Below are 13,884 nucleotides of genomic sequence, written 5' to 3'. Positions count from 1 at the left end.
TGACAGACTGGTTTAGTAGCTATTAGTTAGCTTGAATGAGACTAGCTATTAGTTAGCTTGAATGAGACTCATTCCTCTGTTGCTCTGTTTACAGATTGTGTGTTCTTAGCTTTTCGGCAAAAGCCCATATTCAAGATTAACTGAGTTTTGATCTGAGTTGGAGGCTAACATAAGGCTGTTGATGGTAAGGAGGCTTTGAAATAGTTTAGAGGCACTTTTGACCGGCCTTGGCTGAATAATGAAAGTAATATGAGGCGTCATTTGCAATTAAATCATTTGTAAAGCAACTTTTTACTTTTTCAGTGCTGTTCTTCACTTTGAATCTCATAACTTTAAATATTGTCAACAGTCCGACACTTTGTTGTAAGCTGTTGGTTTTTCTGCACTGATGCCATTTTCTCTTCACATCAGGAAGCAGCGGCAGATTTCTCCTGTCATCGTTCCTCTGGCTGTATAAACGTGCGTGTGTGTGTGTGTGTGTGCATGTGTGTTTGTTTCTTCCCAAGCATCTGCCGTCATCCTGCTGGTGAAAAACGAGGTGCATATAAGTCATCCAGTGAGAGGTAGTCACTAATAGGATAGAGGCTGCTCCACAGGAATGAGCTATGGCCTTATTACCCACCCCACTTCCTTGCAGCCGGTGTCCTCCCGTAAAGCACAACAACACTGATCCTGTCCTCTCTCCTACACATGCTCCATCCATCCATCCATCCATCCATCCATCCATCCATCCATCCATCCATCCATCCATCCATCCATCCATCCATCCGTCCGTCCGTCCGTCCATCCATCCTTCCATCCATCCATCCATCCATCCATCCATCCATCCATCCATCCGTCCGTCAATCCGTCCGTCCATCCATCTGCTCTCTCCTTCTTACCCCCCATCTTTTCTTGGGACTTTTCCTCCCTCTAGCCTCTTCCCTTCCCCTCCCTCCTTCCCTCCACACTTCTTTTCTCTTTACCTCATTCGCTCCTTTGCTCCACACCCCCCGTCGCCTCCCCTTCCTTCTTTCTTCGCCACTTCCTTCTCTCCCCACCTCGAGCACCTGATTTCTACCCTGCATTAAAATAGCCTCTTCCGCACCTCTCCCCTCCGCATAGCACCTACCTGATTTACTCAGATCTCTTCTTTCCCCATATCTCCCCCCTCCTTCCGCTCTGCTGCGATCCTACCTCAACCTGACCCATCCCTCTCCTTCCCTTTCATTTCCTTTCCTTTCCTCTCCTCTCCATACTCTTCTAAACTTTCATCATACGCCTCTCCGCTTGATCTATTAATCTCTCTCTGTTCTCGCTCGGCCTTCCTTATCCCCTTGGCTCCTTTCCTCCCTTGCTCCCTCCCTCCCTCCCTCCATCCTTCTCACCCTATTTTCTCTACCTCTCCAAGCCTCAGCACCTGCTTCTGAAGCTGTCTAGACTGGCAATGAAATGAGGATGGAGCGAGGGAGGAGGTGGATGGGAGCAAAAAATAGGAGTTTAAGAGGAAAAAGAGACACTGAGGAGAGTGGGAGTAAGAAGAGGAGATGGGAGAGTTGTAGGAGAAAGATAAAGTGGATAGAAGAGTTGAGTGGATGACATGAAGGAGTGTAGAGATATTGTAAAAGGGTTCATGATCTGAAGTGGAGCTGTTCATTTTTAGAAGAAAAGAAGTCCCATTACTTCTTCTTGCTTCCTTTTGAGTTGTCAGTTTCGTTTTTTTTTTCCCGCTCTAAATTGTTTGGCATCTTCCAGAGAACACAACAGCAATCATTTTCTGTGGTTCACTGCTTCACACCCACTGAACACCTCTGTCCACTCATCTGTCATTTCATTTTTGAATTGCGCCCCATTTTTCAATGTGATAAACCGTCCCAATTCACACATTGTCTCAAAGTGAAGAAACGTGATCCAAAGAGACTTCGCCTGTTTCTTCCTGATGAACGACTTCATGAATGAATTTTTGTGGCGTGAGTCCCATCGCATTGTCAATATGGGTGGTGGGAGAGGTGGAGGGAGGCGGGAGGAAGTGCGGAAAAGAGAAAGAAATGAAGGCCTCAATCGAGTCGAGGAGGCAAACGAGGACAAACAGATGCTAGATTACATCTTTATATGACAGATACGCACACACACTCAGTTTGTTTGATGGTCTGCCTGTTTGTGTGGTTCAGAGTGTTATGTGTGTGTGCTTGACAGGAGGAGGTGTCCTATCTGTCTGTAACAGGATGTGATAATTAACCTTTCTCCTGCTGAGTGGAGCTATTAAAGCTAAGGCTTTAAATGAGTTTTATCACGACACAACACAGTACACAACTTAAGTTGTTTAGAGCTGTTGTACATATACAATGACACTATACACTGGTCCAGTTCATGCGGGGGTTAGTCTTCCTGTCCATGTCTATATTTATTTATATATCTAGCCAGCCATGAATTACTTAATAATTGGTTAAGGTGGAGCTAATTTTAACTGTTTTATATATTAGTAGTATTAGTGAGTAGTTCATTTAATAACACAGGTTTTCAAATTTTAAAGAACTAAGAGAAACTAAAGTACTTCACCTTGGTTGGACAATAAGCACTTCATAATAAATAGAATACTTGAGTAAGCATACTGTCCTTTGTGAACCGAGGCAAAGCTTTACTTGCACGAGTTTAACTGCAGGGCCAATTTTTTAAAATGTAGTTACTCGCATGAGACGCATCAGTGAAACAACAATGCCATCATCACCTGCGCCCAAAATTACCACTATTGCTGTTTCTATGTCACAAACCAAACAGTTTGTCAGGTTCTCTGCATTCTACATCATTGTACGCAAAATAAATAGATGTAGCTGTGATTTAATAGCAAAAACAGATTTTTAAAAAAGTGTGCCAAAATATCTACAACATGATTGCCAATTCATAAAAAAATCCCGTATTCATGCTTTGTCAGGTCTGTCCACGGGACAGACAATCAAATGATTAATAAAATGGTTGTTTTCAAACAGTGTTTTGACCAGTTAGGGGTATTCTGATTCTACATTTGCGTGTTGCCAAAATAAACACATTTGGCTAAGATTGAGTCGCAATATATATACACCAAATATGCCAAAAATAACTACAACATGATGTCAATGTGTATAAAGTCTTAATTCATGTTTTCTTAGGTCTGTGTGCAGGACAGCAAGCCAACAACCTGTTTTCTGAATGGAGCTTGGATCAATCAGAGCTATGCTGTGAAGAAAATGACCAACATTGATGTGAAATTCTCTCCCAAGTTGAAACTTTTCATTAAAGGAAACATGATGGAACATCACATTATGTAAGTGGTAATAAATGCACCTATTTTAACACAAACCAAGTGGGTTTTTTTTTTGCCTAAACATAACCAAACTGCGACTGTTTTACAATATTCACCACATGTTTCAAACACGGATCATTTCAAACTTTAAGTACTAATGGTTCAATTAGTACCCCTTCTGCTGGCTGCTACACAGGAGTGGAACATGTCCGTATACCTAAACGTTACGGTTGTCATTCTAAACACGTTAACATTGGGAAATGATTGCAGTTTCATTAAGTTTAGGCAACAATAATTGCTCAAGATAATAAAAAAGGGCATGGTTATGCATTAAAAAGATAATTAATACGTAACAAAAATGGACTTAACTGACGAAAGTGAGGTAGTTACATGAAGGTTGACGGACAGGAGTTACGTTACTTTAAATAAAATTAATTTTTGATTTCACACAGGACACCAACACCAGTTTGCTAAGTCAAGTCCAGTATTTGTTTGACCCACCCACCCTAAGTAGACCTAAACATTCTGTCCACTTCTTATCCTCACTTCCCCCTTTGCTTTTACACTCTGTAACATTACTTATACCTTTCTGTCCATAATTACTTGGCTACTTGAGGGTGCCACGAACTACAAACGTAAATATTGGTTCTTTTAAGCTGCTGTAAAAACTACATGTTTGGGTCATTTTGGGGGGGAAAGGCGGGCTCAGTTACCTTCCGCTACTGCTTACAAAGATGCATGTACACAGTAAAAGAAACAAAAGTCAGAGTCTCAAGTGGGAGCCAACGTGGCAGATGGGCCAGCAGTAGAGTAACATATGACTTTGTGGCCCCGAGTGAATCTCCAGTAGCAGCGGGCCAGCCAGACCTTCGCCACTAATGAGGCTCTACACACAGTCCCAACAGAGCCTACTCCAAACACTGGGAAGCAGACACACACAAGGAGGGACACAGACACTAAGATGTAGACACATGCCCTCATGTACACACACACTCTTGCAGACAAGCACACACATATGAGAGAAATGTAAAAAATCTGATGCACAACCTTGGGCACCAAACCAAGACACACTAAGGGGCACACAAGCATGGCATGTGTTTGGTTAAAAACCTTGTAGCTACAATTGTGGTGCTTTTTATGTCTTAACTTCTTTGGAGGATTGGCATCCCTCTCTACTCGTCCTCAGTTCTGAGGTAAGTGTGGGTGACTTGGACAAAATTCAGCAATAATTACAGTATCACAGCACTTTCTCAATGCTGATATGTGGCAGTATTTCTTCGGTTTAACAACCTCTTTGAGCCAAATGTCTTTTTTTATATTGTTTGCAAAAATATATTATGGTTATTTCAAATATTCACAGAGTTTTAAGTGATTACATAATCTTTCAAATTGTTTTGATGGCAAAAGTTTTTTGTTTGTAGAAGAATGAGACATTTTTGGGATAAGCATTGCAGTCCCTTGTTGTTTTTTAAGTCGTTAATTGGGTCCAGGAGTCCCCACAGTCAGAAATGTTTAACTGGGACACATGTAGTAGCCTAGGTGCTTAAATTAGGTGTTTTTCAGTTGTTCTGGATGATGAGCCTGCTCAAGATGAAGTTCAGTGCAGCTATGCTCTGGTCTATGTGAGGTTGTTAAACTATACCAAAAACTAACAAAAATATAGATTGTCCAGACTGGCAGCTGAAACAAATGTCACAGAATGCAAGCAAACTGTCAATCAAGCACAGAATGTTTACGCCCACACAGTCCAGCATCTAATCAGCCATATCAACTGCTATGAAATATAAAACTAACACTGTTAATTAAAGATGCGTTTCTGGAGAAAGACAGTTGTTGAGTCTCATTCCTAGGTAATCAAAAACTGGTATACCGGTGTTTGACAACTTAACTTTGACAACTTAAACGAGTTAAATGAGAAATATTAAGGTTTATACCATATCTTCAAATTCACAATAATTGTTAAAAAAAGTAACTATTTTTCATTACAACCAAAAAACAGTTGATTGAAGGAAAACTCTACATTTTGTTATTTGTTGAGTAATAAAGAGATATTATTTACTTGTATACTTGATATTTAGTCACATTTGGGACTCTGTGTATATCGGTGTGTAGGGACTTTAAAAACATTTTTCGGTAATATATAACTTCACCTATTTTATATTGTTAAGTAAAATATTTTAATTAAATTTGTTCAACAACAATCGTATAGAGAGTCTGAAGCAATTTTTAATTACAGTTCTGCTGTATTGAGGATCCATAGACAAAATTATACAAATTAGGGGTTATTAAATGTTTTTCACAGCATGTCAGATACTCAAACAACTGAATTTTGAAGCTGAACTATGCAGCATTTTCAACTTAATAAAACAGTTTAGAAATCATTGTGATGTTAATCCTCTGGGGTCTGTGATTGCATCGGCGTGATCAGATCATGCAATATTTTCAAAGCGCCATAAAAAAAAAAACCTCAAACACTCCAAATTACAGACTTGAAACTTTCATACATCTTTTGTCTAATGCTCCTCGTCATTTAAACCAAAGATATTGTAGTTTAAATCTGATAGTACAAAAATATTTATTCAAGCGTAAAAGTATGATGGGACGAGGCAGGCAGTGCATTTGACAAAATGGAAAAAGTGGTTGAATCAGCTAACACTATTAATATACATGTTTTTATGGGAATTTATTGTATTTAGTTGTATTATATTTGAATTTCACCTTTATGTGTTCATATTTGCAACCTACGTTTACATTTACAGGTCCAAATTGAGCATATTTGTGTTTTTTATTGTAATTAATAGTATACTTTTATTTCAGATTTAATGATTTTGGTGTATTTTTGGGCTCAGTATGTTAATAAAGTAGGTTAAAGTGAAAAAAAAAGTCAGATCATGGTGAAGTTGTGCTGGAAAAATGGATACCAAACATGGGTATAGTAAACATTTTGTATGTGGTATATAAAGGGCAAATAGGCTCAGACCCCAGAGGGTTAAAACCAGACTTGCAAGATCTGTACTTGTGTCCCGGTATTGGAGGATTGAAGAGTCTTGTGAGAAGTGAGAAAGCAAAACGCTTTATGGCAATTCTCTATACACACACGACACCCCTCAAGCTCTAGTTAGCCACGCGGGCTGGCTAACAGAACAAGCTGTTCAAGAGTGAATCTTGTCAGGGGTTCACGGAACACCAAGAGCAGCGGGAAGAGAATGGGGCCAAAACAGATGCTGACCTCGCAGTTCTGCTCATGAAATTCTAAGTACCACTTTGTTTTCTGCTTATTTCTTATCGTAGTGTTTGTAAATGTGTTTAACCCATTTCCATCGTCAGTCACTGGCTGGCTCTCACGCTAGCTCGAAAGCAAACGTGTTTGTTTTCAGTAGCAGCTGGGTTGCTATCAACTGTTGCATTGGGTTGTTGCTATCTGTGTGGCAAACTTGCCATAACGGAGGTTATGTATTTGTTCAGTGTCTCTTACATGGAAAAATTCCGAATTGACTTTGGGCCTTACGTTGCTACGTAGTAACCTCTGTTAATAATTCAGACCCTAGATGTTACTCTGCGGGCTCTGATGACAACAAATGCACATGGCACGGTGGTAGAAAGGGGGAGGGGTGCCACAAGTGAGGTTTTTTTAGGACAGTGTTCTGAAATATACACCCCAAAGCTGTAGGGGGAGCTCTGGGAGTTCCAAACTACCAAGTAGGCCTTTAAAATGAAACCATTTATAAACTAAAGACATTTGAAGATAAATAGTTCCAAGGCAAAAAAAGAAAAAAAAATATCTGACCATGCACACACTAATACGCTGCAGTCAGATATTACGCAAACATCCCAACCACAAGGTCAGGCCCAGTTGTATGGCACTGTAGCACATTTAATTTTCTTTTGAGAAGCATTGTGAGGCTGCTGATGTTATTACAGAGCACTGCAGTCTGAAAGTAATAAGTTTAAGAAATACTAAGGCTGAAACCTGTAAATCCACAAATAAACAATAACAGTGGCCTTTCCCGTTAAAAAACTATAGGCAGGTTTTTTGGCAGACAGACCCAGTTATGACTAACGGCTTATGACAGATGGATTCAGATGCAAGACAGCGCGGAAGAGGATTTACTGTATATTATTACTCTTTGCGTGTACTGTGCAGAATTACTACACAGCTCCCATGATATATCTTATTGATTTAAAGCATTTATTTAATGGAATGGTGTAAAAAATGTATCACACATGCTGTATAATCCCTATATATGGTGTCCTGTTGGCTGCTGATCAGTTCGGTGCATTTCTGATCATGGCTTTATCAGGGGAGTGCAGTGGGAGTGGTACCCAGAGTGTCTCTTTGTTATCTTAACACAATGTTATTGTGTTTCAGTGAGCAGGATCCTGAGCCAAATAAATTTTGAGGACGCAGATTGTTTCGTGATACACACACTGTGCCAAGTGCTGGTGGCATGCTGTGTTTATGGGTTGAAAATCAGAGGAAGAAAGTACAAGAGAAGGAAAACACAAAATGAGACTCTCTCTTACCTTAAGAAGCACTTCAACACGTCAAACTGTAAAGACGAGGAGCGAGAAAGGAAAGAGACAAGAGGAGAGAGGGAGGAACAAGAGGGAAAGAGAGGGAGAGAAAAAAGATTGAAATTAGATTACCATAGGGTGCAGTTACAGAACAACAACTTTCCAAGACACTTCACAGGAAAATGTGTGAGGTAAAACAAAAGAGACTTCAAAGTGCTAGAGTGGATTTCATCTCACAAGCAGGCCTGTTGTGCATTTGTCTGCAATATCTTTCCCTCTTCGCCCATTTAAGTATTACCATCACTATAGCACTATACAGGCCTTTAAGCACACTGAAATCAAACTCTTTAGGGATACCTTTATTGCAACTTTTCTATGATTACTCTAAATTAAATGCTTCATAGAACTAGAGAATAGAGAGAATAGAAGTGCCCCCCCCCCCCCCCCCCCCCCCCACACACACACACTCACACACACACATAAACAACATACATCTACCTAACCCCACACAGTAATGCATAAAATAACCCAGAACGCAATATATCAGGTGGCGTTATTAGCAATTAAAGCCTATTCAAAAACAGCAGGTATATTCAGTTTAGTATGATTGCAGTATGTAGGGTCGACAGGTGTATGCAACCCTTCAACGAAGTGAATTAGCATACATAAGCCAGTCTTATTAATTATGATATTAAGACCTTGTAATAAATATCAAGAATGTAATATGGCACTTAAATGCACCAAATCGAGTTTAGTTTTGATGTTCAATTTTACTCTACACAGTTTGTAGTATGTATGTATGTGATCTTTCTGTCGTTTTCAGACCCATTTAGATGAAACCATGTCTGCGTCTGTATGATAAAAGCTTCGCTGCAGCATTGAGTAACTTACTGTTTATTATACCACAAACTTGACAAGAATTAGTTAGCTAGCACAGCCGTCTATCCCTCTACGTCTTCTTTGTTGAGAGAACAGTGGATGGCAGACGACTGGCCAGTTAGCTACCCAACTTGCTACTTTCACCATGTATTCATATGACACTGGAGCCGAGCAAAGTTGTCACTCATCTGTCACAAGATTGTGTATGAATCATTTACTTTTTAAATTTAGCCGTGGATAGATGCTCAGCTGGCTAACACTACAGAAAATTAGCCCAAGTTGCAGACTACTTTGTTGGGAGGAGAGCAGCAGGAGCTCCCGAGACAAACAAGCTTGCTAGCTACCTGAACAGCCATATTAGCTAGGTACAACGTTGCCAACTCCTCAGTAAGGAAGGTAGTTATTGGCTGTCCTAAAAGTTGCTAAATGACGTCATCGATAATTTGCATAATTTACCATGTGCATGTTATTGTAATGGACGCTGTAGAGCGGAATAACGTTGTGGGGAAGACAAAAAGTGGGTTAACATCTCTAAGGGGTCAACATCTCCTGCTCTGACTGCAGCTGTGACAGACTGCTGCGGAGGGACTGTGCCGCTTGTGAGTGCTTTGGGAAGAGGGAGGCAGCACCTGCTGCTCGTTAAGAAGAGTAAGAACGAGTCTCCAAAAAGTCTCCAATAACGTCAGAAAAAGTTGCTTGATTTGTCGCTAGTCGCTTTACTGAAAAGTAGTTGCTAGAGGGGTCTGAAAAATCGCTAAATTTAACGACAAAGTCGCTAAGTTGGCAACACTGGCTAGGAAGCTGACTAGCCAGTTGTCTGTCTCCTGCCAGCAGCAGGGATGGAGGTGGAGGGAAAGCAGCATGCCGCTATATAGAAGATTGCAGTCAGTTGTAATCTTCTCTCGAACACTGTGTCTTGTAAAAAAAATTTTCTATTTGCACATGTCTATTTTATCTCGCACTGTAGAGCCCGAGTGACACAAACAAAATGACCTATTGCAAAATGCATGTAGATGACTTGAGCACAGTTTAGAGATTCACAATAGATCACTAAATTATAACCAGTCTGTGAAATCACTAATCTATTCTAGAGTAAAAATACATGAAATGATTATGATAATTTTTGGAAATTGAAGTCCAGCGGAGGTGGGTTTTGACAGCTTTTCCTGGAATGGGGACTACATCTACACAAGGAAGCAAAGCAGTTTCTGCTGCACTGAATACCATTTGACAGTTGCATCATTTAAAAACAAATCATAAAAGTGGCTGCTCATAAATCTGCTTTTGAGGGGGCTGTGTGAGAGAGAACTTACAGAGTTTAAATAAACAAACAAAGAAAAAATATTCTAGAAATAGCCCTCATGGATTTGCTGAATCCCTGGAACCTATACAATATTTATTCCTCCCCTTCCTTCTCGCTGCAGCTCCAGACTCTATCAGACCCCAGTAGAGCAGAGCAGGAAGTGGGAAGATTGTACTGGTTTGTTGGGTGTTTTTCTTCACTGTCTTCCCTTGCCAACCACTGACCTACTGTACTTCACGCTACGTTTCCCTGGCTGCAATACATGCGGCCTTGGAAGAAGACCGCGCAAACACCCTTGAGCTGCCAGTATACCCTGTCAGATGTGTTTGTCAGATGCTTGAATGCTTGCTTCTGAAACCCCCTCCCCCGAAACCTTTGTCCAACTATTTTGGTTACTTTCCAAAACTGACATTCATATCCACTTCATAATGTCATGTGGGCAGGTGAAAAAGGAGCCATGTTCTGAACTCTCTCCCCATCTCTCTTTTTATTTATTATTTCTATTTCCGTCACTTTTCATGTCAACAACCCAGCCGGGTCTCCTATAATTTACGTCCCCCTGCATTAAAACTGCATTGTCAATTACATTTCGAGGGAGGCATATTTTCTCCAGATTATATTTGTTCTTGACATTTTAGAAAAATCTAATCAAATTCTTCGGATCTCCACACAGGTTGGTAGGGTGGATGGAAACAAACACAGGGCTTTCACCCAGGTGGCACCTGTTCACATTTATACAGTCTCTGGTTCTCATCCAATAGTCAAAGCTGACTTATTTACGCAACACACATACTCATTTTAAGACCATGATCTTTTAATAAACCTCATCAGTATTTTTGCAGCTTAAACCGAACCTAACTACAACTGTTTTGCAATGTTAACCATGTGTTTAACCATGTAAAACTGTGGCTATAGTGTGGGAAAAAGTATAATCGAGAAAGCAGTTTTTGTTATCTGGGAAGATATATAGTTTAGAAAAACCATTAAAAAATTTGATTTTGAATATGGTCGGACAACACTTTGTACAAACTCCTTCTGACTGGACTGACCCGCACACACCCATTTCACACAGTGAGTTCACTGATCCCTGTCTGGCTTCTTCAAAACAAAAACCTAAAAAAGAGCAGGAAAATGTTTCAAAAAAATCAAAGTGCTTCCTAATTTGCAGATTCTACCTGCTGTCAGACATATTGTAAAGGTTGAGCTCACAACAGCTATGTTCTCTCTACGTGGTGTCTGAAAAGGTCACCAGGTACTATGTCGTTATTTTACTCTCTGTAAAACTTGGATATCCTACACTATAACTTGTGTTTAGGACTCTTAAAAGTACAAGCTCATAAAGACCATATGTTGGTACACAACAGTGCCAGGAGGTCGCTGCAGGGCAACCTGACATGTTTGTAGGGATGATTAAGGAATATTGTAACCATGTGGATTCAGAGGATTTGTTTGTTGCACGACTAGTTCTCACGGATATAATAAAGGAACACAAACACACAGCACATGTAGACACACCAGAAAGGGGAAAAATGGAATGAACGTGTTTACATCTTGTTTGAATCACAAATGCAATGGTTACTTTTTTTAATTACCTTCATCAAGGAGGTCATATTTTCTGTTCAGTTTGTTTGTTTGTCAATCTGTTTTTTTGACTACAGAAAAACTGCAGGTCCCATTTTAATGAAACTTGGTGGAAGATTTGGCATGGGCCAAGAAACTGCAGATTACATTGCAAAGCAGAAAGGGCATTCCCAGAGCCGAGACACACTTTGGTTAACATTGAGAGACAGGGCATTTGTGCTGCAATTATGTCGGAATAAAAGTTAATGTGTACAGTTAAAGTGGGCATTTATTTCTTTGTTCTTTGATTTCAATACTGGAACCAGTATTTTTAAACACTCAACACATCCTCTTTGCAATGTCCATGTTGCTTCCACATTAATACCTGAAGCCCACGAACACAACGAGAGTCGGAAGGACAACTTGGAATGAACTACAATCTTTCCTTGTCGGAGCCATTAAGTTCCATTATATCCGATAGAATTCAGACATCTGTAATTCCTGCATCTCGAACACCCTGCAACTCACACCAAAACAATTGGAGCACTTATTATCCCCAAAGTACGACAGAAAAGTTGTAAAAAAAAATTGAATTTTTTTTTTTGACACCAAAGAGATAGAACATCCAAAACGTTCTCACCCGCCAAACACAATTTGGTCTGAAGTATAAAGATACTTTAGTAAAACTATTTAGAAAAAATGTGCTGACACAAAACACTTTGTTACAATTACAAAGTGTTGAATTTTTTTTCAAAAGAGTGGCAGCCAAATGAGAGAAACTTGCATATCTGTGTCACCGTCTTTCACTGTAAAGTGGAGTTTCTTCGTAGGCGTATGACAATGTTAGCAGTGTTGTAGACATGGTATTGTATAATGAGATTTGCAGAAGTAATTATTCTTAAAAAATCTCACTAGGGTGCAATCGAAATGCACATACACCATTATCTATGTGTAAACATGTGTGACTTACACAAGATGGGAGATAAAGTCTGTAATTAACCTAAGAACAAACAACATGACACCATATCCATACACCCTAGACACAATCTGACACCCTTGAATGCACAAAGACATTTAAACGTACACACACACACACACACACACACACACACACACACACACAGACACACACACACAGAGCGATCAGAGTGTTTCATTAGAGAGGAGCAGATAGATTACCCTCCCGAAGGAGACATTGACCAAGAGGCCATTGATCTACTGAGCTAAACCAATCTGTGTGTGATGTTTGTGTGTGTGTGTGTGTGCGTGTGTGTGTGTGTGTGTGTGTGAGTGTGTGAGTGTGTGTGTGTGTCTGTGTGTGTGTGTGCATGTGTAAAGTAGCCTACTGATGGAGTCTTTAAGTTGTTAGAGTAAGCACAGTAAATCTAATCCTGTTGTGTTTAATGGAGAGAGAAAGAAACAGGCAGTTGACATATTCATTAGGTCCAATTACTCCGTCCAATCACTGCCATCTCACTCACTCTCACACACCAGAGAGAGTGAGAATCAGCAGTATTTATGTGTTGGCAAACCACAACGAGAAAAAGATTGATAGTACTGGAATGATAAATAAAAAACATATTTATTCCACTTACTGAATGACAACATGGTACATTTGGAGGCATCCATTATAATTTGATCTCATTCAACCCCGTCAGAGTAGTGAAGTGTAAATCAATCTGGCTTAAAGTGGAATTACTCAATTACACAGCCTTATTGATGATTTAATAAAGATCGTTGGACCCAGGGGTTTGTAATCATGACTTATGGTAATAATACAATGACACAGCCATATTTCCCATAACGAGCTCGTTGTAAACACTAACAATCACAGACAAAAACAAGAAGAATGCTATTACTGGTGGCATATTATTTGCCTGAGTGTGTGTTTGTGTGTGTGTGTGTGTGTGCTTGAATGTTTTCCAACTACATGTGTGGGACTTGTAATTAGCTCTGTAGCTTGTTCTCTTACATTGGATGTGAAGGTAATTGGGGCTTTTGGACACTCACTCTCAATCTCTGTCAGTATGAGAGTGTGAGAGTGTGAGTGTGTGTGTGTGTGTGTGTGTGTGTGTGTGTGTGTGTGTGTGTGTGTGTGTGTGTGTGTGAGTGTGTGTGTGTGTGTGTGTGTGTGTGTAGTGTCTGTATTCTGGAGAATGGCCAGACCATTACTGTGTGCTCAGCCTGCTCTAAAGCAGCTTGTGATTCATTAGTAATGAGTCCATTTGCAAACTAAATGAGTGTTTGAGTGGCCGAACGGCGCCGTGTGCAATGATTGTGTCCACTTACTCTACTCGCCCCTCACTATACTATTTAGTAATAAAGCATTTACAACACACTCACTCTCACACACACGCACCCATGTTGC

At 40.1% G+C, this 13,884-nt stretch overlaps 1 protein-coding gene across 1 annotated transcript in view; it reads right to left on the bottom strand.

Moving 5' to 3' along the window:
* Positions 1–13,884, bottom strand: part of ptprdb (protein tyrosine phosphatase receptor type Db) — a 176,254-nt gene that overhangs the window by 138,900 nt on the left and 23,470 nt on the right. Inside the window, exon 3 of the mRNA XM_059338579.1 lies at positions 7,784–7,809. The gene's annotated coding sequence lies outside the window, so the exon portion shown is untranslated. The remainder of the gene's footprint in view (positions 1–7,783; positions 7,810–13,884) is intronic.

This window comes from Centropristis striata, chromosome 1 (assembly GCF_030273125.1).
Source record: "Centropristis striata isolate RG_2023a ecotype Rhode Island chromosome 1, C.striata_1.0, whole genome shotgun sequence".
Taxonomy (NCBI): Eukaryota; Metazoa; Chordata; class Actinopteri; order Perciformes; family Serranidae; genus Centropristis; species Centropristis striata.
The sequence above is the reverse complement of the archived record's forward strand: the minus strand, read 5'-3'. Positions and strand labels throughout refer to the sequence as shown.